This window comes from Diabrotica virgifera, chromosome 8 (assembly GCF_917563875.1).
Source record: "Diabrotica virgifera virgifera chromosome 8, PGI_DIABVI_V3a".
NCBI classification, from domain to species: Eukaryota; Metazoa; Arthropoda; class Insecta; order Coleoptera; family Chrysomelidae; genus Diabrotica; species Diabrotica virgifera.
Window position 1 is genome coordinate 3,135,370 of NC_065450.1, and position 27,078 is coordinate 3,162,447.

The 27,078-nt window shown below is 31.0% G+C and overlaps 1 protein-coding gene and 2 long non-coding RNA genes across 3 annotated transcripts in view; 1 reads left to right on the top strand and 2 right to left on the bottom strand.

The window, feature by feature from the left end:
* Positions 1-27,078, top strand: part of LOC126889719 (uncharacterized) — a 632,478-nt gene that overhangs the window by 205,816 nt on the left and 399,584 nt on the right. The gene's annotated exons all lie outside the window — the stretch shown is intronic.
* On the bottom strand, positions 2,745-3,980 carry LOC126889729 (uncharacterized). Its single transcript, XR_007700148.1, has 2 exons — positions 3,246-3,980; positions 2,745-3,189 (listed from the first exon to the last, which is right to left on the bottom strand). It is a non-coding gene; the product is annotated as an uncharacterized LOC126889729 (long non-coding RNA).
* LOC126889732 (uncharacterized) lies at positions 24,933-26,232 on the bottom strand. Its single transcript, XR_007700151.1, has 2 exons — positions 25,782-26,232; positions 24,933-25,579 (listed from the first exon to the last, which is right to left on the bottom strand). It is a non-coding gene; the product is annotated as an uncharacterized LOC126889732 (long non-coding RNA).

Below are 27,078 nucleotides of genomic sequence, written 5' to 3' on the forward strand. Positions count from 1 at the left end.
TGTAAAATCTTTTATTCTATCAAACTTACGGTAAAAGATAGAAGGTTATGAATATGCAACATATCTTGCTTTGAGCGAAAAATGCGCCTCTAAAGCTGAAAGAAGGCTGAAAATTTCTTAAATACTTTTTCTTCAATTCTTAGGCCCGGTCTTTTCACCTCCGAATAAATATTCTCTTATCTGGCAGTTAGCTATCTGGAGGATAAATATTTATTCGCCAGATAAAATGTACCCGTCTTTTCACGTCAATTTATGTTCCAGTTAGTTATCCGGTAGATAAGCTTAAAAGTAAGTTTGGATTCCGAACACACCTGACTTTTATGTTTATTGGTTGCGTTCATCAAACAGAGAGCTTGGAATCGGATTGGAAGCTCTTTTACTAGTGAACGGTGCGCTGAATTAATCGGATTGGAAGCGCTCGCCATTTTATTCAGCCTTAAATTTGTTATTGTGCTGTGATCGGTGGCTGTGATAGCTGAATCCCGCCAACTTTAAAATTAAGTTCAAAGTAAAATGGACAATTTAATTAAAATTGAATATAAATACAATAATTATTGTATGTAATTTATTGTAAATATTTGTAGTTGTTATTTTAGTATTATTAATATGTATCCTATATATAGTTATTATCTAAATTAAGTTAGAAATATTTGTGTTTTTTTATTTATATAGTTACTAGAAATATTAACACAATATCTGTATAGTAGGTACCTACCTCATTTATTTTCCAACAATCCAGTTTTTGATTGATTCACAAATCTTATAAAAATTGGTATTGATTGCATACCAACTATTTGTAATTAATATTTACCTACAATAAAATTAAATTTAATATAGGTAGGTAGGTACCTATACAATAATACTCAATATTAGTTATTTTCAATATTTATAATTTTTTATTCTTCTTCACCCACCGTTATATTATTAATTTCTTTATTTAGCATACCTACTCAATATTGCATTTATCCAGAACATTATTGCCTTCTATATTATAAAATTGTGTCAAACACAATGTTCGTTAATCGAATATTTTCTGTATCAAATTTTAATCCTCTAAATTTGCATTTTATTAGTTCAAACCTTTCTACAGCTGACCGAATCTTTAATTTATTATCAAAATTTTCTTGTTTTTGTAGTAAACGTTTATTATTCTGGTAAGATTTAATTAAGTTAATGAGGAGTATCTAGATATGCCGAATTTTGAATGAGATTTATATTCGCTGGTAAAATGGAATCTGCTCGAGTTAAATAGTTAATAGGCCTGGATCCTGCATACCAAAAGAAAGTTTATTAATAGCAAGCTAAAAATTTGTTATTAGCTTAATGGTGTCTAGTAGGACATACTTTGATGTTTTAATTTAAAACAAACACTGGAACGGGAAGTTTTAATTGTTGAACAGGTTACAGGTTTCGAACGTCAGACTACAAAAACGTCTCATGTATTGTGTCGGACAGAACTTCCAATTGATTTGCTACTCTTTCATTAGCATGCAAAATCAGACTGCTATTTACCACCAATATAATTCCTATCCTCTGACATGTTCTATGTGTCGGAATTATTAAAATGCCCAACATAGAGAGAGACATACTTTATTGATACAACGTACCAAAAGGCCATCAACCGAAGTCTTTCAGCCAACTGCCCAACATATTTTTTGGACAAAAATTTTTTCATATATTATATACAAAGTTTGCTATTGAATAAACTTAAAAACAACCTGCTAGTTTTCACAATCATAAACTTGTCAGGATGGCACGTTCCACAATTAAGGCTTCCCCTGTTCCAGTGTTTCTATACATCAAAGTGTGTCCAACTAGACACCGTTAAGCTATTAACAAATTTTCAGCTTGCTATTAATCAACTTTTTTTTGGTATGCGGGATCCAGGCCTAGGTACAAAATTTTTAAAAGTAGATGTTTTAAAAAAAATTTAATTATACAGTTTAAACAGCTTTTTCAAAACTATTTACAATCATATTATTTGTTGTCATTTCATGGAATTAGGCTTACCTACTCCAAATTTAATATAAGTACTATGAAAAAAGAACTAGAGGGAGAGAGAACTCTATTTTTTAATAAGATTCTTTGATCACAACCAACTAACTCTTGAGATAAACTGGGAATGCAGTAGACATCCCTTTATGATGCTCATTCAGAAGCACATTTCCAAGCAATCTTACATTACAAAGTTGTTGCTGGCATCCTATAAAGGGAAAAAAATAATTATTTTGCATGGCTACGTTATCTTGAAGCTGTATTCGATAAAAAATTCTTAAACGAGAAAGCTCACTTTAATACTTATCCAGGCAAGACATTTTACTTCCATATAAAAAACATGGCGTTTCGGGCCTATTGAGCCCCACTTGCTCGGATAAGGGTTAAAACAGTAAAAGAAAACGGAGCAGCATAAGGTACTGTTGGTTGGGAGCACTCTGAAGACCACCATGTGTTCGTTGTTCTCTGATAATACCATCAATACAGATAGAATTATTTCTATGAGTATGGCTATGTCAAACGAAATAAGGATTGAGAGACCTTTTAGATGCTCTCAGTGAAACAAATGCAATTTTAGAGCCACAACCAAATACTAGGAACGCTAAGGAAGAAATTCCTCTTATTAAAAAAAGAATGGAGGGACAATTCTTGTTAACAAATTCTGCTTAACAATGGAGCAGGAAGATATATGAAAGGTTGTGTTACAATACATTTAGTTTTTATCTAAGCATGAAAATAAATATTATGAACACATTTGTACTACATTTATTTTCAAACAAACCAGTTTTTTATTGATTCACAAAAAATTTTTATTGATTACGATTTACAATTAACCCATTCGCAGATACGACTATATATGCATGTACTTACAAAGGGAAATTACTGTCTGCATATGAAGATGTGTCCACAAATGTGTTAATACAATATTTACAATAAAATTATATTATAGAATATTTACAATAAAATTAAACTCAATATACACATTGATATTCAAGATTAGTTATTTCCAATTTTTTGTAATTCTATATTATTTGGGTGAAAATCTTATGTCCAGAGCTCTTTGGCAAACCAAACGTATCCCCAGCAACAAATTCTCTGGTTTACTTAGCATCCAAATCATAAACATTAATTTTTTTCCAATAGAATTATTCTGTTTTCAAATTGGTGGATATGACCAATACAATTAAATAGTTCCTGGAAATATAACAATATAATATACATGATGTTATTAATTTGTTATACAATTTTACCTGGAAAGTAGTTCTGGACATACGAAAATGTTCTCTAAATTGGATATTGAATTATGGTTTATATATATTTAATTTCATCTCATCCTTCTGGAATAATTTGAGGTAGGTACATCTGCTAAATGTATAACGGCATTTGCTAATTTCGTCCCCAAACAAAAATTCTTCAAGAATATCCATTTTAGTTTAGACACAGTTTCAGTTTTATTTAAAAACAAAACTGTCTAGGTTATAAATTATATAAACAAAGAATAAAAACATAAACAAATGGAACACAGAACACTCTCAATCGAATGTCAAACGTCAGTCGTTCACTAGTAAAAAAACTGTCAGCGTTTCAGCGCAAATTAATCGGATTGCACTCGGATTATTCTGGTGAACGCGACCATAATTTCAGCTTTAACTTAACCTAACATAATTAGATTCAAAGATGATTTTATCGATTTTATTTCCATTTTGGAAGAAGGAATGAAGGAAATGTAAGTAAATCAAAGAATTACAACTTAAAAAAATAAGTATACAAAGTCATAAGGTTTAGAAATACATTTCCATATTTTAATCAGACAACAATATTGTTTTATGAAAGAAAACATTGATTATGCTGAAATAGTTTACTGGAGAGCTTGAACAAGAGGTAAATCCATTTTAAATTAGAGGAAAACTGTTGATTTGTATGTAAAATAGAAGACAAAGACAAGTTTAAATAAAGACAAGCTAGCTAATGAAACAGATGCAGTGGTAATTTTGTTTACATAATTATATATGTACATATTATATGATTATTAATATTAGGTTGTTCTAGCAAACAGTCAAACTAGTCAGAAACCGTCAGCAATTAGTTGCTCAGTGAGAGAACATAATACAGTCACCAGTGCTATCCCCTATCTACTCGCGCTGGTCGACTATTCGCTGATGGTTTCAAACCGTTTGAAACTGATGCTAGAACAAACCTAATAACTGTTCAATGATGTAAAAATTTGTTAATGTGGGGAAAACTTTTATTTAAATTCAATACTATATTTCTGTAGTGGTATGGCAAAACTTGATGCTACGTCTGATTTTAGCCATAATGAGATTATTTGCTTGATGTGCTATTTAGTAACATTTCTTCAAGTTGGTATAGTTTGGTATGTGTATGATGAAGGTAAAACCCCCTTTGTCCCACATGTCCCCTTTTATTTTACAGTAGAACCCTAATTATCTGTGCTATGATTTTCTATTACTCAAGTTGCATTTTTGAGGTTTTATCAACATAGCGTCATTGTAAATCACTTAACGGAAACTCTATATGACGAAAGAGAGACTCATAATGAAAGATTTATTTTTTCTGTTATCTTTTTATGGTAGGTACATAATATTATAATATGTATGTGTGTACGTACTTATTATACATAAGAAATACATGTTCGGATTATCAGTGCCACCTTCGGTCCCGAGGAGCACGGATAATCTGGATTCTACTGTATTAGGTAGGCCAGAACTTGATATATTACTTGATTTCTTATGTTGATTACTTTTCGTTTTTGGGTTGACAAAACATGATTTAAACTTTCAAAATGCCCTCCTGAAAAATTAGGCTAGATGGACATATCAATCATTGTCAAAACGCTACAGATTTATAATCCATCCAACTGGTATATTGAATAGTAAACTAGGGATAAACCAACTATGTATATCAAAACACAATATTTTAAAGATTGGATAATTTACATGGTAAATTGAAGAATCCCAATAACAAGAATAAAACCTAATTTTAATATTTGTTAGTAGATATCTTTCACTTTTCTAAATAAAAAAAATTGGTTACAGATATGACAAACACCTAGAAGATGGAATCCTGTGTTCTCAAAGAAAAATCTAGTTCCAGAAATAAGCTACCAATAATAAACTAGAGAATGTATTACAAGAAAGAACAACGCTAATACTCAACATAGCTCAATTGCTTCAGATAGAAAAAGAGGAGGAAAGGGTAGAACACAAGCGTGCCAGAGAAAATTAAAGGGCAGAAGAGACACAAAAATTCATTGATTTATTAAATTTAATAATTAAATTATACAAAGGACAATTAAATAAAGAATAAAAAATTATACATGTATATATTAATGATCCTTATATTTCCCCATAAAGCTTGTTACTGACCAGGAGGTATACTATAATAGATATATTACATCTCATATTGCTCACTATAATAATGAGTGAGCCTGCATAAACGGAACCATAATATACATTAGGTATAGTTCCGTGTATGCAGCCTCACTCATTACTATAGTGAGTGATATGAGATATATTTTAGTATAGTTCCCCGTGCGTGACAAGCTTAACACAAAAATTTTTATAAGGTTATCAAACATCATAACTTCAGTAAATTCAATAATTTAGCTTATTCCTGGTCTATACTTAGCAATTCATTTTCAAAATTGTCTTCATTTTCATCTCTCTCTATGTTATAAATATATTGCTTCAGTGTAGGACAACTGAATCAATGTAATCGTTTTGTTTTCTGCTATATACAAAAAGGGATGTATTTGCGGACTCATTAAAAAAGTAACAACCCATTGCTATGATCTGAATTTAAACAGCAATAATACAGAATTACTTATATTTGGCACAAAAAAATATTAGTAAGAAGGTAGCTATTTAAAACATATCCGGGGAGTATTACGAAATTCTCAGAATATAAAATCAGTCTTCCTATATTCTATTTTTTTAGAATTTCATGATACACCCAGTATGTTTTGGATACTTAACAGCAGCTTTTTTTTCAAGGTAGGTATCATCTACTGTTTCTGAGAACCATGTGCATACATAATTCTAGTTACTACCTACATATATCAATACCTTTCATTTTGGAATCGTAAAATATTTGGCAATTCAAAGAAATGATGGGATAAGAAACTATTCTATTTTTATTTTTTACAACTTGTTTTCCTTTGTAAATGCATATAGTTGGGTAGGTATACAATAATACATACCTATTATAATTTTTTCAAATTATAACCCATCTTTAATTTAATATCTAATAACTCTGCTTAAAAAATTACAGTAGGTAGGTATGTATAAAAACAAAATAACATAAAATTTGTGATTGGGAATTTTTAGAAAGAACAAAATTTTACTTTTGCAATAAATTCAATCAGACCCTCAAGATTTTAGGTTATGTTTTTAGTTTCCTGGTAATCAGAAACCATGAAATATACGAAAATCAAAGTTTATCTGCCAGATAACTTCTTATTCGGTACTTTATTCGGCAGTTAAATATTTGATATTTAACGTCAATTTATCTGCCGGATAACTTTATTCCAGAGTGAAAAGACGCTACTTTTTTTATCTGTCAGATAAACTTCCCGTTAACTATTTATCCGGAGGTGAAAAGACCGGGCCTTAAACTCTTAAACAAAAATTTTTGTTTTCAATTAATAAGAAAAAACCTCAAAGGAAAATTTAGGGTTTAAACAAACCATCTATTAGAGAAATTCAAAATACGGGTGTAAAATTTCTAAGTCCCCTGTAGTAATTAGAGATTACCAGATTGTTACTAAAGAACTTTATTGAATAAGCATTGTTATAAACATTGTTATTGTTCTACATCGAACATCAATCATGCCCCCTCCCGTCCAAGGGCGATGCCATGCCCAGTGACAGCTGACAACCGTCCATAGACACTGTTGCCAGATGTCATCTTAACATTACAACATCTCCCTTTTTCCAAAAATATAGAAACTTATAAAACTAAAAATATAATACTTAATTTAAGTGCAATAGTCCTTCAGATAGGCAGGTTTTCTAATAGTTCGTCCAAACTTATTTGTAGGAGGAGATCCTGTTTCATTATTGCTAGGTTGAACAGTCTTAGTAATATTATTGTGAATGTTACTAACAGGCAAACTTGGCCTGGGTATACCTTCTAAAAGAGGAACATCACACTTAGGATTAACTACAACATCATTGTGCGATTTTCTTAACTGAAAAGTGTTTCTTCTCAAAAACCGACCATCAGACTTTTGTATTACATAAGACCTAGGAACCTGACAAGGTTGAACAATTTTGGCAGGCGACCACAACTTAGATCTACCGTCTTGAACTAAGACATTGTTGCCTGTTTCAAATTTTTTTCTAGAAATTGCAGTCTGATCATAACTTAGTTTAGAATTAGCTTTAGACGCTAGTATTTGCTTACTGACATTTGTACAAAGTTTAGGCTTTAGAAGCTTTGTGTTACATGGTAATTTATCGCGCAACACACGTGACATTAGCATTTGGGAAGGTGAATAATTCATACCCGTGATAGGTGTGTTACGATAAGCGAGTAAAGCCAAGTTTACATCTTCATTATTTTCAGCACATTTCTTCATCAGTCTCTTGGCTATACCCACTCCCTTTTCCGCTAACCCATTGGATTTAGGATACATTGGACTTGATGTTATTATATTTATCCCCCACTCCTTAGCAAATACCTTAAGCCTATAACTACTAAATGGCATATTGTCAGATATCATAACAGATGGTATTCCGAACAGTGAAAAAATTTCTTTTAAAACACTAATTACACTTTCTGAAGTTTTGTTTAGTAATTCCTTTATTTCTAGCCATCTGCTATAATAATCTACTAGGACTAAATAGTCTTTATTGCCAAATTGAAATAAATCAACCCCTACTTTATTGAAGGGCAGGTCTGGGACTTGATGGGGTATTAAAGGTTCCTTTGAATTTGATATGTTAAATTTTTCACAAATGGAACAACTTTGTACCACCTTAACAATATCATTACTCATGCCCGGCCAATATAGTACAGATCGTGCTCTATTTTTAGATTTGTTAATGCCATAATGGCCAGTGTGTATGATGTCTAGCATTTCCCTTCTTAAGCTTTTTGGGACTATTACTTTTAAACCTAAATAAAGAATACCATGTTGGACCGTAATGTTATCTCTTAGTTTATATAGGTTTTTAAGTTCATGACTCTCTATATTTGTATTATTTTTAGGAAAACCAACACTGTACCAGTCTAGAAATGTTTTAAGATTTTTGTCCTTGGCTGTTTCTAACTTTATTTGAGCTAAGCGATTATCACTAATGTGTGAGTCAACACTCATACAGTGGACTACTTCTAACAAGGTTTTATCTTCACAAGCTGTGTTTTTTAAAAAATTTCTTGAGAGAAAATCTGCCATAAACATTTTTGGCCCCGGAACATATTCAAAAGTCAAGTCATATTTTAATAATTTTAATAGCATTCTTTGCAACCTAGAACTTACCTTATTTATGTCCTTTTTTGCAATCGAAATTAGGGGCTTGTGATCAGTTTGTATAGTTACTTTATAACCATAAATGAATTGATGGTATTTTTCAACACCAGAACAAACTGCATACAACTCCTTTTCAATAGGAGCCCATCTTACCTGAGCATCTGTAAGACTTTTAGAATAAAAAGATACTGGTTGCCCCTCTTGTAAGAGGCAAGCACCCACCCCTTCTTTAGAACTGTCCGTTTGTAAAATTATGGGCTGGTCCTTGTTAAATATTTTTAAAGTAGGCGCTTTACTTAATTTATTTTTTAATTCTAGAAAAGCTTTGTCTTGCTTGTTACCCCAATTCCACATATTTTCTTTTTTAATAAGCTCTCGAAGAGGAGCTGTACTTTCAGTAAAATGTGGTATGAATTTGCTTAAATAATTGCACATTCCCAGAAAAGATTGCAAAGTTTTTATATTTTTGGGTGTTTCTAATTTTAATATACTTTCTACATGATCAGGATCACATTTAATCCCAAATTCAGAAATTATGACTCCTAAAAATTTTACTTGGTTTACCCTGTATTGCAATTTATTTTTATTAAATTTAACATTATGCTTTTTAGCTCTATCAATGACATTTTTAAAAATTATGTCATGTTCCTGTATACTATTTGCTGCAATTATTAGGTCATCAAAATAAATTTCAATCCCATTTATGTCCCCAAAAATATTAAAGTTCAAATTCTGCATTACCTCAGGGGCTGATGACAACCCGAAAGGCATTCGTAAATATCTGTAAACACCATGAGGTGTACTAAAGCAACACATTTTACTGCTATCTTCATCTAACACTACTTGAAGAAACCCATCCTTCATGTCCAGGACTGAAAAGTATTTTTTTCCTGCCAATCTACTAAAAATTTCCTCCGCAGAGGGTATTAAACACCTCTCCCTTATGATGCCCTGATTTAGATACTGTGGATCAAGGCATAACCTTAAACTACCATTAGGTTTCTCCACAATAACTAAATTATGGCACCACTCAATAGGTCCCTGCACTTTTTGTATAATGCTCTCCTTTTCTAATTTGTCAAGAGCCTTTTTTAATTTAGGTTTTATAGACTCGGGAATTCTTCTCTGAGGCTTAACTACTGGCTCTGTTCCTTCTTTTAACTTTATACTATAGCTACCTATGTTACCTAGTCCCTCAAATACTACTTTATCTTTAACAAAAAGGTTTTCTAGCTTTTCTTTGCTTGTGAATATGGTATCTACCTTTTTTATCAAGTTTAAACTAACACAATCCCTTAGGCCCAAAATAGGTACAGCGTTGTTTTGTTGAACTATAATGAATTTAATTTCTGTTTTCTTATCTTTAACATTACAGTCCAAAACTGCTGTCCCAAGAGGTCTTATTTTGTTGCCATCATACACTACTAGAACAGTATCAGTATCTACTAAAGTGGTTTTACTTTCATCAATTTTTAAAAAATATTTATGTGGCAAAATAGAAACCTCACTGCCGGTATCTAGCTTAAAAGGTATGTCAACATCATGCACACTTACCATCTCTATCCAGCATTTATCTTCATGTTTTTCTACAGAATCTACTTCTATACAGTCAATTTGTAAGTAGTCACCTATATCACTACCACTATCACTTTCCACTTCCCGAAGTTCATGCACTTTCCTCTGACTAAATTTGCAGACATTAGCAAAATGATTTTGCTTTTTGCACACAACACATATCTTCCCATAAGCTGGGCATTCTCTGGGCTTATGCATCCTGCCACAAAATTGACATTTCTTCTGTACTGCTACTGCTTGACTTTTATTTCTTAACTTGTTTTCTCTCCTGAAGTCCTTCTTCATTACTGCATCTATTGCTTTCTCATTATTAAGTGCTTTTAACTGTTTCTTACTCATTTCTGCAGCCCTGCAATATTCTACTGCTGTTTTTAAATCCAAATTTGGTGTTCTTAATAGTCTTTCTTGCAGCTCATTATTTTTAATTCCAATTACAATCTTGTCCTTCAACAGGCTGTTTTCAAGAGTACCAAAATTGCACGGCTTTACCAAAATTTTAATATCCGTGAGAAAATGTTCAAAGTCTTCATTATCACCTTGTAGCCTGTTGAAGAACTTGTATCTGTCATAAGTTTCATTTTTAACAGGAGCGCAGTGATTCTCAAAGGCTTGAATTACTTCTTTATATATTTTTTTCTTATCATCCTCTAGTTCGAAAGTTTCAAATACAACCTGCGCCTCCTCTCCCGCTATGTTTAAAAATATAGCTATTTTTGTCTCGTCATCTTTCTTTTCGTATCCCGATGCCTTCATGTAATACTTGAAACTATTATGGAACTGTTCAAAGTTTTTTGCTATGTCCTCATCGAATTTTAGGTTATTTGGTGGTTTAAAAGAAGCCATAATACCTTACTTATTTTCACTACTACTAGTTAGTTGCTAAAAATGTTCTTGTTCTTTTATTTTTCACGTGGCCTTTTTTCTTTAAAGCTTAACCTCAAAGTGGTTTTTATTTTTCTTTCCTGTGTTCACAAAAACACTATTCTTTCCTCTTTATGTTTCTGATGTTTTTCACCTGACACCATGTAGTAATTAGAGATTACCAGATTGTTAATAAAGAACTTTATTGAATAAGCATTGTTATAAACATTGTTATTGTTCTACATCGAACATCAATCATGCCCCCTCCCGTCCAAGGGCGATGCCATGCCCAGTGACAGCTGACAACCGTCCATAGACACTGTTGCCAGATGTCATCTTAACATTACAACAACTAACTGTAACTGTCAATTGTCTAGAAGCTCCGAAGCCAAAGTATTTGGTTTTCGCTAGCCGCAAGTTTAGTTTTCGCTTTCGCTTCGTTATCATAGCGGCATACGATAATATACGAGTTTAAACGACGTATGAATAAATAATTACGGCAACATTGCAAATATACGTGGGGAGAGATTAACGCCCGGTTTCATAATCAGTTAAAGTGGACTTTAAGTTTTAAGTTGGTACCCTTGTCAATGCAATTCATATGGGTAAATGTCAAGGTTAAAGTGAACTTTAGTTAATGTTCACTTTAAGTTGATTATGAAACCGGGCGTAAGCCCCGTATTCATAGTCGGTACTCAAGTATGAGTCGATGCTTAAGGTCGACCTTGAAAAAATTTGTGTACAAATTTGTATAAGAATTTGTTCAAGGTCGACCTTAAGCATCGACTCAGACTTGAGTACCGACTATGAATACGGGCCTAGGCTCGTATTCATAGTCGGTACTCAAGTCAGCGTCGATGCTTAAGGTCGACCTTGAACAAATTTGTGTTTCATAAACCGTACTCAACGTGAAATGCGGTCTTGAGGAGCCAAAAAATGACACTAATGACAGCTAAATCTCAAGTCGTCGATGGACCTACCTTAAGTACGGGTTTCTAACCTAACTTTGCTTGTTTATGTTTGAATCTTGATTGAATATTAATTTTTTCCAATTCAGTTCGACTTCCAATCCATATTTTTCGTTTTTCTAATTACAATAAAAAATGTATGAAGAAATTGAAGAATTTTTAGAGTTTATTGATTGTGTTGAAGAAGAAAATCCCCCGGAAAGTATACAAATTCGTGATAAAATTATATCTAAAATCCAATGGAGTTTTAATATTGAATTTCATCAGAGCATTAACTTAACAACAAAGATTGTATGCTACTTAGAGGAATATAACTAGTTTTTACGAGGTTGCCCATTTTCCTAATGTACAGGTTCTCCAAGGGAGATTATGTATTTTGTTTTCCAAGAATACAGTTATCAAGTTATGACATCTTAATAGTTGATCCAAGTGCATTAGCAGATCGAAGAGCTAAACTGGAAAGTAATTCTGTGTCTTTCTCTTGTTCTACACTCAACTGGAATTTGTTTATTTATTCTGTGAATATATTATTGAATCCTTGTATTATGTTATACATTCTTTTTAGTTTATTTCTCAATATGTATTTTTATATTTTATTTTAAAATAAATGAGTATGAGTTTCCCTCCTTTTAAATAAATGTTTATTTGACAAACCTTTTCTGACCAATTATAAAGTTAATTATGCATGTAAACAGCAATATGCAATATACTATTTATGCAGATGACATTGTCTTAATAAGAAAAAACTGAAGTTGGTTAGGAACTTGAGTGAAGCAAGAAAAATGCATGTCTATAAACAAAACCAGAACAAAATATTATATTGAAATGTGTGGAGAGATAAAATAGAATAAATTTGTCACACTAAAAACAGGAACAAACGCATACATAATTCTGGACCTCTGAGGTAAACTACACTATGTCATTTCGAGCAACTGTGTTTGCAACAAAGTTTAGAACACTTAGGATGTTAATAAAGATCTGATATATCCCATAATTGGTTGAAAGTCAATATGACCATATTTTAATGATAATATATTACCAATTTGTATAATCCAACTAATAAAATAAGTGGATTAAAGGAACTTGTTTAAAATAACACCATGTCGACATAGTGTAGTTTACCTCCGAGGTCCAGAATTGAAAATGCCAGTATTTGGCATTTCAATACAAGTATTTGGGAGTGACAATAATTGATAAATATAGAAGAAGGAAGAAGAAATAGAAAAGATACTTCTAAACGGAAGCATGGCTGAGGAATATCAGAGATTGAACTAACCTCAGCGTTGAATAGATATTTCATATTGCAAAAGATAGAGAACCGTTTAAAGAAGTGATTGCCAACCTTCGTTAGAACACAGCACAATAAGAAGAAAAGGAAGCAGAACAATAGTATAAGATTGAAGTCAATCTTATACCATTGTCAAGTATGTAGGGCAGCTATAATTCAAATATGTAGGTATATGAAACAGGCATTTGACCAGTGGCTTCGTATGATTGTAACAATTGGACAATAAATAAGAAAGCTGAAATGAAAGTAAAAAACTAGAAAAGAAAAGTATTGTAAGAAATTTTTAGTGGATTAAGGCACCAGAGTTTTATTTGCTCAGTAAGAAATAAAGGAGATCTCCCAGTGTTTTCTCTATGTACATACTTTGAATAATATTTCATTAGTACCCATTACTCCCCACCAAGAATAAAGTAATATCACAGTATTTTGTTATACTGGGGTAATATTTACAAATATATACTTTTGTGTTGTTATTTGGGTAAGATTGTTAATATTTTATATCAATATTGTTTTTGTTGCTTGGTACAAAATCCTTCTATTAATTTAAGTTTATCTGACTCATTCATATTGACAAAGGACGATTTTATTGAAAGATAGTTTATTCGATTACATAAAATCAAATTTAACTTAAGAATATCCGTCAGAAAAATCATAGCATGTGATTTGTCTTTAAAAATTTAAACATCAAATAAATTTAGTTTCAATCTTAAATTGTGACTTATTCCCACGGAAATTGTAAATAACATTTTATATTAAGTTCCAATGTCATGGTTTGTTCGTTAGTTCTTTGTTTTGTAGTTAAGTCTGATGAAGTATATAAACAGAAGAAAGCTGACACTATTATAGGTTTGTTCTAGCAAACAGTCAAACTAGTCAGAAACTGTCAACAAACAGTTGGTCAGTGAGAAAACATAATACAGTCACCAGTGCTATCCCCTCTACTCGCGCTGGTCCACTATTCGCTGATGGTTTCAAATCGTTTGAAACTGATGCTAGAACAAACCTAATAAAACGGTAGGTACATACTATGAAGCACCCAAGTTTTTCCTTCCTTTCAGTGAGAAATAAAGGGTATCTCCTAGTGTTTTCTCTATGTTCTTTGAATATTTGATTAGTACCCATTACTCCCCAACAAAAATAAAGTAATATCACACTATTTTGTCATTTTTAGTGGGGTAATATCAATATCCACAAATAGCATTCACATTTAGAATTTAAAACAGTTTCATGTTTTCAATATCATATATTTATATCTTGAATACCTACATTAACTCAAAAATAAAAATAGATACATATTATGTATATTTATATTAACATAAGTATAAACGGAACATTATTTACATGTAGGTACCTACATAAAACCATTGTTTTGTACAATAGATCCAAATGTACAATGCAATCATTTATCACAAACACAAATAATAATGAAAACTTGAAAACTGTAAGAGATTACGGATATACCGATTACCAATAATCTCTGAAATAATAGCACATTATTGAATTAGAAAAAATAAAAATGTTATCTTCCCACCCATATAATAAATTTTATTGATCTTGAGCATTTAAATAATTTATTTTTAAAAAACAAATTATGTAAATAAAAATATTGCAAAGATAATTGACTAATTGACAGAATCTGCGTTTTATTTGGTGTCCTATGTCAAATTTAACTAAAATTCCCTAGATTTCAATGCTTGAGCACAACCTTAGCCGAGAAAACCCGAAGTATCGTTTATGAAACAGAACGAAAACTTGAGTACGACGCTGCCGTAAGGTCGACTTGGCTGAGCACGGCCTCAAGTATGGCTTGAGTACCGACTATGAATACGGGGCTAAGCCCCGTATTCATAGTCGGTACTCAAGTACGAGTCGATGCTTAAGGTCGACCTTGAAAAAATTTGTGTACAAATTTGTATAAGAATTTGTTCAAGGTCGACCTTAAGCATCGACTCATACTTGAGTACCGACTATGGCCCGTATTCATAGTCGGTACTCAAGTCAGCGTCGATGCTTAAGGTCGACCTTGAACAAATTTGTGTTTCATAAGCCGTGTTCGTGCTGCATGCCCCGAGTATGCCCAGAGGGAGAACGCCTGCGCATTACGTTTTCGGAGGGCAATATTCGACCTTATTGAACGTCCAATTTTGTAATGCGCAGGCGTTCTCCCTCTGGGCATACTCGGGGCATGCAGCGCGAACACGGCTATAAACCGTACTCAACGTGAAATGCGGTCTTGAGGAGCCAAAAAATGACACTAATGACATCTAAATCTCAAGTCGTCGATGGACCTACCTTAAGTACGCGTTTCTAACCTAACTTTGTTTGTTTATGTTTGAATCTTGATTGAATATTAATTTTTTCCAATTCAGTTCGACTTCCAATCCATATTTTTCGTTTTTCTAATTACAATAAAAAATGTATGAAGAAATTGAAGAATTTTTAGAGTTTATTGATTGTGTTGAAGAAGAAAATCCCCCGGAAAGTATACAAATTCGTGATAAAATTATATCTAAAATCCAATGGAGTTTTAACATTGAATTTCATCAGAGCATTAACTTAACAACAAAGATTGTATGCTACTTAGAGGAATATAACTAGTTTTTACGAGGTTGCCCATTTTCCTAATGTACAGGTTCTCCAAGGGAGATTATGTATTTTGTTTTCCAAGAATACAGTTATCAAGTTATGACATCTTAATAGTTGATCCAAGTGCATTAGCAGATCGAAGAGCTAAACTGGAAAGTAATTCTGTGTCTTTCTCTCGTTCTACACTCAACTGGAATTTGTTTATTTATTCTGTGAATATATTATTGAATCCTTGTATTATGTTAGATACATTCTTTTTAGTTTATTTCTCAATATGTATTTTTATATTTTATTTTAAAATAAATGAGTATGAGTTTCCCTCCTTTTAAATAAATGTTTATTTGACAAACCTTTTCTGACCAATTATAAAGTTAATTATGCATGTAAACAGCAATATGCAATATACTATTTATGCAGATGACATTGTCTTAATAAGAAAAAACTGAAGTTGGTTAGGAACTTGAGTGAAGCAAGAAAAATGCATGTCTATAAACAAAACCAGAACAAAATATTATATTGAAATGTGTGGAGAGATAAAATAGAATAAATTTGTCACACTAAAAACAGGAACAAACGCATACATAATTCTGGACCTCTGAGGTAAACTACACTATGTCATTTCAAGCAACTGTGTTTGCAACAAAGTTTAGAACACTTAGGATGTTAATAAAGATCTGATATATCCCATAATTGGTTGAAAGTCAATATGACCATATTTTAATGATAATATATTACCAATTTGTATAATCCAACTAATAAAATAAGTGTAAAGGAACTTGTTTAAAATAACACCATGTCGACATAGTGTAGTTTACCTCCGAGGTCCAGAATTGAAAATGCCAGTATGTGGCATTTCAATACAAGTATTTGGGAGTGACAATAATTGATAAATATAGAAGAAGGAAGAAGAAATAGAAAAGATACTTCTAAACGGAAGCATGGCTGAGGAATATCAGAGATTGAACTAACCTCAGCGTTGAATAGATATTTCATATTGCAAAAGATAGAGAACCGTTTAAAGAAGTGATTGCCAACCTTCGTTAGAACACAGCACAATAAGAAGAAAAGGAAGCAGAACAATAGTATAAGATTGAAGTCAATCTTATACCATTGTCAAGTATGTAGGGCAGCTATAATTCAAATATGTAGGTATATGAAACAGGCATTTGACCGGTGGCTTCGTATGATTGTAACAATTGGACAATAAATAAGAAAGCTGAAATGAAAGTACACATCTAGAAAAGAAAAGTATTGTAAGAAATTTTTAGTGGATTAAGGCACCAGAGTTTTATTTGCTCAGTAAGAAATAAAGGAGATCTCCCAGTGTTTTCTCTATGTACATACTTTGAATAATATTTCATTAGTACCCATTACTCCCCACCAAGAATAAAGTAATATCACAGTATTTTGTTATACTGGGGTAATATTTATTTACAAATATATACTTTTGTGTTGTTATTTGGGTAAGATTGTTAATATTTTATATCAATATTGTTTTTGTTGATTGGTACAAAATCCTTCTAATAATTTAAGTTTATCTGACTCATTCATATTGACAAAGGACGATTTTATTGAAAGATAGTTTATTCGATTACATAAAATCAAATTTAACTTAAGAATATCTGTCAGAAAAATCATAGCATGTGATTTGTCTTTAAAAATTTAAACATCAAATAAATTTAGTTTCAATCTTAAATTGTGACTTATTCCCACGGAAATTGTAAATAACATTTTATATTAAGTTCCAATGTCATGGTTTGTTCGTTAGTTCTTTGTTTTGTAGTTAAGTCTGATGAAGTATATAAACAGAAGAAAGCTGACACTATTATAGGTTTGTTCTAGCAAACAGTCAAACTAGTCAGAAACTGTCAACAAACAGTTGGTCAGTGAGAAAACATAATACAGTCACCAGTGCTATCCCCTCTACTCGCACTGGTCCACTATTCGCTGATGGTTTCAAATCGTTTGAAACTGATGCTAGAACAAACCTAATAAAACGGTAGGTACATACTATGAAGCACCCAAGTTTTTCCTTCCTTTCAGTGAGAAATAAAGGGTATCTCCTAGTGTTTTCTCTATGTTCTTTGAATATTTGATTAGTACCCATTACTCCCCAACAAAAATAAAGTAATATCACACTATTTTGTCATTTTTAGTGGGGTAATATCAATATCCACAAATAGCATTGACATTTAGAATTTAAAACAGTTTCATGTTTTCAATATCATATATTTATATCTTGAATACCTACATTAACTCAAAAATAAAAATAGATACATATTATGTATATTTATATTAACATAAGTATAAACGGAACATTATTTACATGTAGGTACCTACATAAAACCATTGTTTTGTACAATAGATCCAAATGTACAATGCAATCATTTATCACAAACACAAATAATAATGAAAACTTGAAAACTGTAAGAGATTACGGATATACCGATTACCAATAATCTCTGAAATAATAGCACATTATTGAATTAGAAAAAATAAAAATGTTATCTTCCCACCCATATAATAAATTCTATTGATCTTGAGCATTTAAATAATTTATTTTTAAAAAACAAATTATGTAAATAAAAATATTGCAAAGATAATTGACTAATTGACAGAATCTGCATTTTATTTGGTGTCCTATGTCAAATTTAACTAAAATTCCCTAGATTTCAATGCTTGAGCACAACCTTAGCCGAGAAAACCCGAAGTATCGTTTATGAAACAGAACGAAAACTTGAGTACGACGCTGCCGTAAGGTCGACTTGGCTGAGCACGGCCTCAAGTATGGCTTGAGTACCGACCAGTGTTGCCAGATGAAAATTTTTCGTAACAGTAGAATAGGACACAAAAAAACAGGAGAAAACAGGAGATTTTAATAATTTCAAATAAAACAATAAAATGTAGTTAAATTGAACAAAATAACTATCTTATGACTATTTTTCAAGGCCATTAATTATGTAATTAATTATTTAATTAATTAAGCAGTAATTAATAGAAGTGAAGCAAGACAGTGACTAGTTTCTGACTGATTCGCATGCGCATGCGCAGTTCCGTTTTTAAGCGCTTGAAAACGGAACTGCGCATGCGAATCAGTCAGAAACCAGTGATGGACTGTCTCCATGAACAAAGTTTAAATTCAGGTTTCACAAATGTTTAAACTTATTGTCTGATAACGCTAGATAATCTCTCTAATTTAATACCAACATACCATATTCTAGTGGAAAATATAACAGAAGATTTGAGATTGAAAACAGAAGAACAGGAGAAGAAGTATGAAAACAGTAGATCTCCTGCTAAAACAGGAGATCTGGTAACACTGGTACCGACTATGAATACGGGGCTAAGCCCCGTATTCATAGTCGGTACTCAAGTCTGAGTCGATGCTTAAGGTCGACCTTGAAAAAATTTGTATACAAATTTGTATAAGAATTTGTTCAAGGTCGACCTTAAGCATCGACTCATACTTGAGTACGGACTATGAATACGGGCATAAGAATACGGGCCTTAATATCCAGCACGCAACCGCGCTGTTGCCAGATTTACATCTTTTCTTTTAGCGGGAATTTTAAAATTTCTAATGCGAGTTGGTTTAAATTTTGACAGTTGTTTTCTCGAATCCGAATCTTAACCTTACTTTTGTGATTATTTATTTCCAAATATGTAAATAAATTGAAACAAGTATTGTAGGTACTACAAAATGAAGCTCAAAAAATACACTTGTTTACAGTGCAAATGATTTTTAATGGCAATAGGGATTTAGGGTTTCATTTGCAGGAAAAACATGGGCAACCTACCCAGTTGGTAAAATTGCAATTCAAAAACTCTTTAGGTAAGTATGGGTAACTTCCGCATTATTATTTATTTTTTAAGTATTAAGGTTGATGTTGATATCAAAAAGTTAGATTTCAAAAGTAGTTTTACGTAGGTAGATACTAGATAGAGGCTATTCCACGAACATACGTCTGTTCCAGACCATCGCGACAACGAATATTTTAGTGTGCAACATAAGAAGTACGAAACTAAATTCCAAATTGCATTCTTGTTTATTGGAATAATTTTTAGAGCCATTTACTTTCCTACTTATGTTGCACATTAAAATATTCTTTGTCACGATGGTCTGGAACAGACGTATATTTGTGGAATGGCCCATACAAGTAAGCTATGAGTAGTATAACTTCCCATGTAATCACCTGTTATGTTTTTGTAGATTTTACTGTCTGGATGGCACAGGAAGAGACACAAAATAATATTCAGTACTGCAGTCACAGGAGTACATAGTAGAGATATAAGAAAAAGCTGTTCAACATCACCTGACACCATTTAGTTTTTAGAAAATGAAAAGTCTTTAGGTTGAATGCGATCTGCAGTATCTTGCATTGCTACATAATGAATGTGTTTATATATGGTATTTTTTATTGAATAATCTATACAGGAACAACTAAATGAATGTATAAATATATTGCAGACATTGCATTTAGTTTTTTAGAGCAGCAAGTTTTTTTGTGTTTCAACAAGGTATTCAGTTTTTTTTTTCTTTTAGTATATACACATTATTATCTTGTAAAATAGCAAGCTAATACAGTTCAGTATCTAGACGTTATGGAGCATTTAACAGGTTTACCTTTTTTAAGCTTTATAATCCTTTCGGCAGTTTTATTCCTTAAAAACAATAACAACTGATTTTCAATGGCCATATTATTGGTATTTTAATTCCATAATCCTTTCTATAACAATAGGTGCATTGTTGGAAGATATTACAGTAGTTCTGCTGGAAATACTTACCAAAATTGTATGTATCTGCATCATTTAGAATTTTACCCAAACACCTATTAATACTCTATCTGAATCTAACATGTATTGCAGCTCTTTTAATGTCTTGTATACATATAATTTTTTCAGAATCAGATATTTCATTAAGATTTACTTGCCATGCCCTGTCTATGTACCAGGGACATAACAGTCTATTAGTACACTCATGTATTTTTTCAAAAAAAGTTGATAAATAAAAGTATCTTTTGTATTTGAACATAAGAAAGCAATGGGAAATCCATACTATCATAAGAAATGAGCTCATGAGTTCCATCAATTGCGATAAGCGATTTACCAAACTTAATTAATATTTCTTTTTGCACAGCATTCATGGAAACACATAAGACAAAAATCATTATTGTTAAATTCGGGAGGATTATCAATAATTAGTATGCCCTGTTGTTTGTAAAATAATATTGGACATAACCCAGTCTGTAAGCATTCACTTACCCACAAATCAACACTGGTTGCACATCCATCTTTCAAATCAATGTCATAGGAGTGTTTAATGTTCGTGTTATCTTTTCTTGTAAGTAAATCAACTCTCAATAATATTTAAAAAATGGATTACTGGTAACATTTTTGTTTTAAATTATATTGTGTATATGTAAATATTTTACTTACATTTTTGAATATGCCCATAATGTGTTTTAAAATATGTTACTTGTATGTATTGTAATATTCCTGCACAACAATCAGTTTGAATATTTTTAGATATATTAGTATTTGATTAGTACACAAAATACAGAGATGTTCTCTCTTCTATCTTAAGAGCTGATTTAATCTCTACTTGTAGGTATCTGTAAAGTTTATCATTTTTCCCGTGAACAATTTCAACACTTCCGGTTCCTCAGCGTCTATATCCAAACCTGTTACGATGACGTAATCATATTTCTCTTCTTTCTCTAGGTAATCTAGTCTAGTAATTAATTCTCGAACTGTCTTGTTTGTATTAAATATCTTAATTATGTACTTATTTTTATTTTTATAATGAAAATTAATAAATCAACCATATGCGGCACAAGATACAAATGTTTTCAGAAATATATTTATAAGAATTTAATTACCTCTTTTGTATACGACATATACAGGGTGAGTCATGAGGAACTGTACATACTCCTACCTCGTATAGAGGCCCCTATGGGGAATAACAAATGACCATTAAAAAATGTCTGCTCCCATTGTTTAATAATATACAGGGCGAGTTTCGCATTTTGACAGAAATTTGTATTCGTCATAATTTTTGAACGGTCAGATCGATGTGTCTCTTATTTTGGTCAATCGTTACACTATTGCCACCTAATCAACTGATTTATTCAAACTAGAAAAAAATCAGATCCGGCTTTAAAAAAATTAGTTCGTTTGGGTCTTAGAAAAAATTTCACCCTGTATAAGCTTTTTGAAAACTCTAATACGAATTTTACAAATTACACAAATAGGGAATTAAAATAACATATTTATTTTTTTCCGCACACGATTGCTTAATTTTTTATAAAAAAATCAAATTTGATTATGAATTAAGTTTGGTAAAGTGAACCATAGATTTAACAAAATTAACTTTTATTGCCAAAATTAATTTTTTTGAACAAATATTTAATTTATGTTACCACCAATCAACTGATTTATTCAAACAAGAAAAAAATCAGGCCCGGGTTTAAAAAAAAAAGTTCGTTTTGGTCTTCACCCTTTGGTCAAAAAATTTCACCCTGTATACGCTTTTTGAAAACTCTAATATGATTTTTACAAATTAGACAAATAGGCAATTAAAATGGTATATTTATTTTTTCCCCACACGATTACTTAATTTTTTATAAAAAAAAAATCAAATTTGACTATGAATAATTAAAAGTTTGGTAAAGTGAACCATAGATTAAAAAAAATAACTTTTATTACAAAAATAAATTTTTTTTGAACAAATATTTAATTTATGTTATCACCCAATCAACTGATTTATTCAAACTAAAAAAAAATCAGGCCCGGATTTAAAAAATTAGTTTGTTTGGGTCTTAGAAAAAATTTCACCTTGTATACGTTTTTTGAAAACTCTAATATGAATTTTACAAATAAGACAAATAGGCAATTAAAATGGCTTATTTATTTTTTCCCCACACGATTACTTATTTTTTTATTAAAAAATCAAATTTGACTATGCATAAAAAGTTTGGCAAAGTTTTCGCATAGATTTAAAAAAATTAACTTTTTTTACAAAAATTAATTTACAAAAACAACGTTTTTCTTAAAATTAAAAGTTTTACCATTTTTCTTTTCTATAACACGTCTAGATCTCAAACTTTCCATAACACTTCTTTTGGACTCTATAGTTTAACATAGACGTGATCAAATTGATAAATTTTAAATTTTTCCACCTAATTTTTGCGATTTACAAGTTTGCAACTTTTACAAGAAGACTGAAAGTCTACAACAAATTTCATAGTCTTCACAATGGTAAGAGGTATGTGCTGTAAAAATTTCAGAAAAAAAATATTAAAATGAAACAGAGTTGTAGCGAGTTAAACCGTGAGTTCATTTTTTTTTTTCATTTTTAGGTTAAAATTCCGATTTTGACAAATTTGATTTTTTAATAAAAAATTAAGTAATCGTGTGGGGAAAAAATAAATATGCCATTTTAATTTCCTATTTGTCTTATTTTAAAATTCATATTAGAGTTTTCAAAAAGCGTATACACAGTGTGAAATTTTTTCTAAGACCAAAACGAAAAAATTTTTTAAATCCGGACCTGACTTTTCTCTAGTTTGAATAAATCAGTTGATTGGATGGTAACATAAATTACTTATTTGTGCAAAAAAAATAATTTTTGTAATAAAAGTTATTTTTTTTAAATCTATGGTTCACTTTACCAAACTTTTAATTCATAGTGAAATTTGATTTTTTATAAAAAATTAAGTAATCGTGTGCGGAAAAAAATAAATATGCCATTTTAATTGCCTATTTGTCTAAAATTCATATTAGAGTTTTCAAAAAGCGTATACAGGGTGAAATTTTTTCTAAGACCCAAACGGACTAATTTTTTTAAAGCCGGACCTGATTTTTTTCTAGTTTGAATAAATTAGTTGATTAGGTGGTAATAGTGTAACGATTGGCCAAAATAAGAGACACATCGATCTGACCGTTCAAAAATGATGACAAATACAAATTTCTGTCAAAATGCGAAACTCGCCCTGTATATTATTAAACAATGGGAGCAGACACTTTTTAATGGTCATTTGTTATTCCCCATAGGAGCCTCTATACGAGGTAGGAGTATGTACAGTTCCTCATGACTCACCCTGTATATATCTATAATAAGTAAAAACTATTTTTATAGCTAGGAATTACTTTATTGAACAGTCTTAAACCTGTTCATAAATTTTGTTACTATATTTTTTAACTCCGATTTTAACAATAATAACTTTTTAGTTTAGATTTAGGTCAAAGTGTGTAATGTCATGTTTTTTGTATTTTTGAACCCTAACACATTTGTAGGTAGCAAATAATATTTGTTATTCTTATCTTATTTTAATTATATTCATTTAAGTTTTGATTTAACAAATAAACCTATCAATCAAAAAACTGTTGTTTAGTTGTGTACACCCAAAAACTAGCTTGATGTAATACAGATGAATATGAAGTAAATACATGTCATAAAGACGTCTTTCTATGGTCAAAATTTCATCCTAAAGACGTCATTTATATGTCTTACGTCACAAAATTACCACAATAAAACGTTGTCACTAATTGCTCAATTTAATGTCATTCAAGTTAGATGTGATGTATTGATGGCAAATTGGTCATGAAACCTGACATCATATTTTGGTCATGTTTATGTCGCCTTTCAATTAAGACTAAAAAAACAAGTCACTTCACTCTGTTGGCTGGTCATTTAGAGGATTTGAAATACATGGATTACTGAATTTTAAAGAAAGATGCATTAAATATAATAAAAAAAGACAACTTATGACAATAAAAAATTAACATCAAAATTGTTAGTCTTTGTTCTGCTCATACTTAACATAATCGTCCTATTTGAAGTCCATATACTGTGTAATAAAACTTAAAGCCACTTTGTAGGCGTTTTTGACATTATCATAATCGTCTTTAATAGTAAAATGTATGTGTAACGCAATAGATGTAAAATTATTATTAACACATTTACGGACACGCTTAGCCTGTAGCCACATCTTATGGAGTAAATGACTTAAATGTGTTAAATAATTAAAACAAAAAATTATTTTAATTGCTTTGGCTTTCAATATAAACCAGAATAATACCACCATTAATTTTTAAGTATATTATGTAAGAAAATAGAATTTACCTAATAACTCACCTCGCCCCCAGGTAAAGTAAAGGTGCTACGTCACTGAAATGTTTTTTCATTTTTATTTATTTTGTTGCTTTAGCCAGCAGATACATGATGGAAATTATTCATACAATACATATTAATACTATTAAAACTAATACATATTAATATTCTAAATAATTATATAATTATTTACTACTAAAATGAAGAAAAATGTGTATCTATACCAACGAACTGTCAACACTGATGGAATCGCCATAAAACGAAGTTAATGGCGCCAGGATGAGATAGAAGATAATCAGGTAAAGGAGGGAAGATAATCGGACCGTGCTAGTCAGGTACGTTGTAGTTGTATCAAATTTTACCTGACAATTTTCTGTCTCTCTCATGTCTCTCTAGAAGTGCTAGAACCTCTCTCTTGTATGTTGGCGCCTACCTCGCTTCACTGTTGGAATGGGACGGAGCCATTCCATCAGTGTTGACAGTTCATTGATCTATACTACATTAATTGAGACACCATTTTCACTTTTCTTTTCGCAGGATCCTTGGGATTTTAAAGCTGTGTCTCTATCTTGTTTTGTACAATAATTATTGTTTGAGAATGGCATACATACATAATGAGATGCTTCATGTTTTTGTACTCCTGTGACTGCCGTACTGAATATTATTTTGTTTCTCTTCCTGTGCCATCCACACAGTAAAATCTACAAAAACAACAGATTATTACATGGGAAGTTACACCAGTCTATATTCCTTAGTTATAGGAGGAATTCCTCCTATACTGTGGTTATACTACTTATAGCTTACTTTTATCTAGTATCTACCTACATAAAACTACCTTTGATATCAACATCAACCTTAATAATTAAAAAATAAATAATAATGTGGAAGTTATTCCATACCTACCTAAAGAGTTTTTGAATTGAAATTTTACCAGCTGGGTAGGTTGCCCATGTTTTTCCTGCAAATGAAATCGTAAATCCCTATTGCCATTAATTTGCACTGTAAACAAGTATATCTTTTTGAGCTTAATTTTTGTAAGACTAACATAATTAAGCGTTTTAAATTATAACACAGTACATACAATACTTGTTTCAATTTATTTACATATTTGTAAATAAATAATCACAAAAGTAAGGTTAAGATTCGGATGTCAAATTTTAAACCAATTCGCATTAGAAATTTTAAAATTCCCGCTAAAAGAAAAGATGTAAATCTGGCAACAGCGCGGTTGCGTGCTGGGAGAGATTTAAATGTCCAGCAAACGACGGCACTGTTGCCAGATTTACCTTTTTCCTTTTAGCGGGAATTTTAAAATTAGTCTAATGCCACTTTGGTTTTAAAAGAGAGTTCTGTATTCTTAAATTTATAACCTTACTTTTACAAGTAATTAGGATTATTTTATTTACATGTAAATATTGAAACAAGTATTGTACTGTGTCATAATTTAAAACTCATGTTGCAGTATTTTGAAAAAAAAATGAAGCTCAAAAGAAATATACTTATACAGTACAAATTATTTTTTAATGAGAATGGAAATTTACGATTTCAAAGGTGAAAATGTGTTGGGATGGACACTTTTTTATTTTAGTATTAAGTGGTTACATAATTATTCAGAATATTAATAAAATTACTAGTAATTTGAATTAGTTTTAATATGTATTATAATAGTATTAATTCTCATCATGTATCTGGCTAAATAGCTAAGCGCTAAAGCCGCAAAATAAAAAAAATTGAAAAAAACATTCTTAGCGAGGGCAAGTTAATAAATTCTATTTTCTTATTGCAGTCATTTTGTGACAGCTTAAGAAGTTACATAAATGATGTCTTTAGGCTGTGCAATTGTAACTGTAGAAAGACATCTTTATGACTTGAATTTACATGATATAGGGCTTTTCACTCGGTCATTTGTTTCGAGCTTCTGTCATGTGTTGTCTAATATTAATATATCTATGTCATATGTTAATTGATATTGCCAATGATACAAACCAAAGACGTATGACGTAGATATATTAATATTATGTGACACTTGACCGAAGTTCGAAACAAACGACAATCGATGAAAAGCCCTATTCAATAGGGCATTTCATTCACAGTCATTTGTTTCGAGCTTCTGTCATGTGTCACATAATATTAATATATCTACGTCGTATGTTATTGGTATATACCAATGATACAAACCAAAGACGTATGACGTAGATAC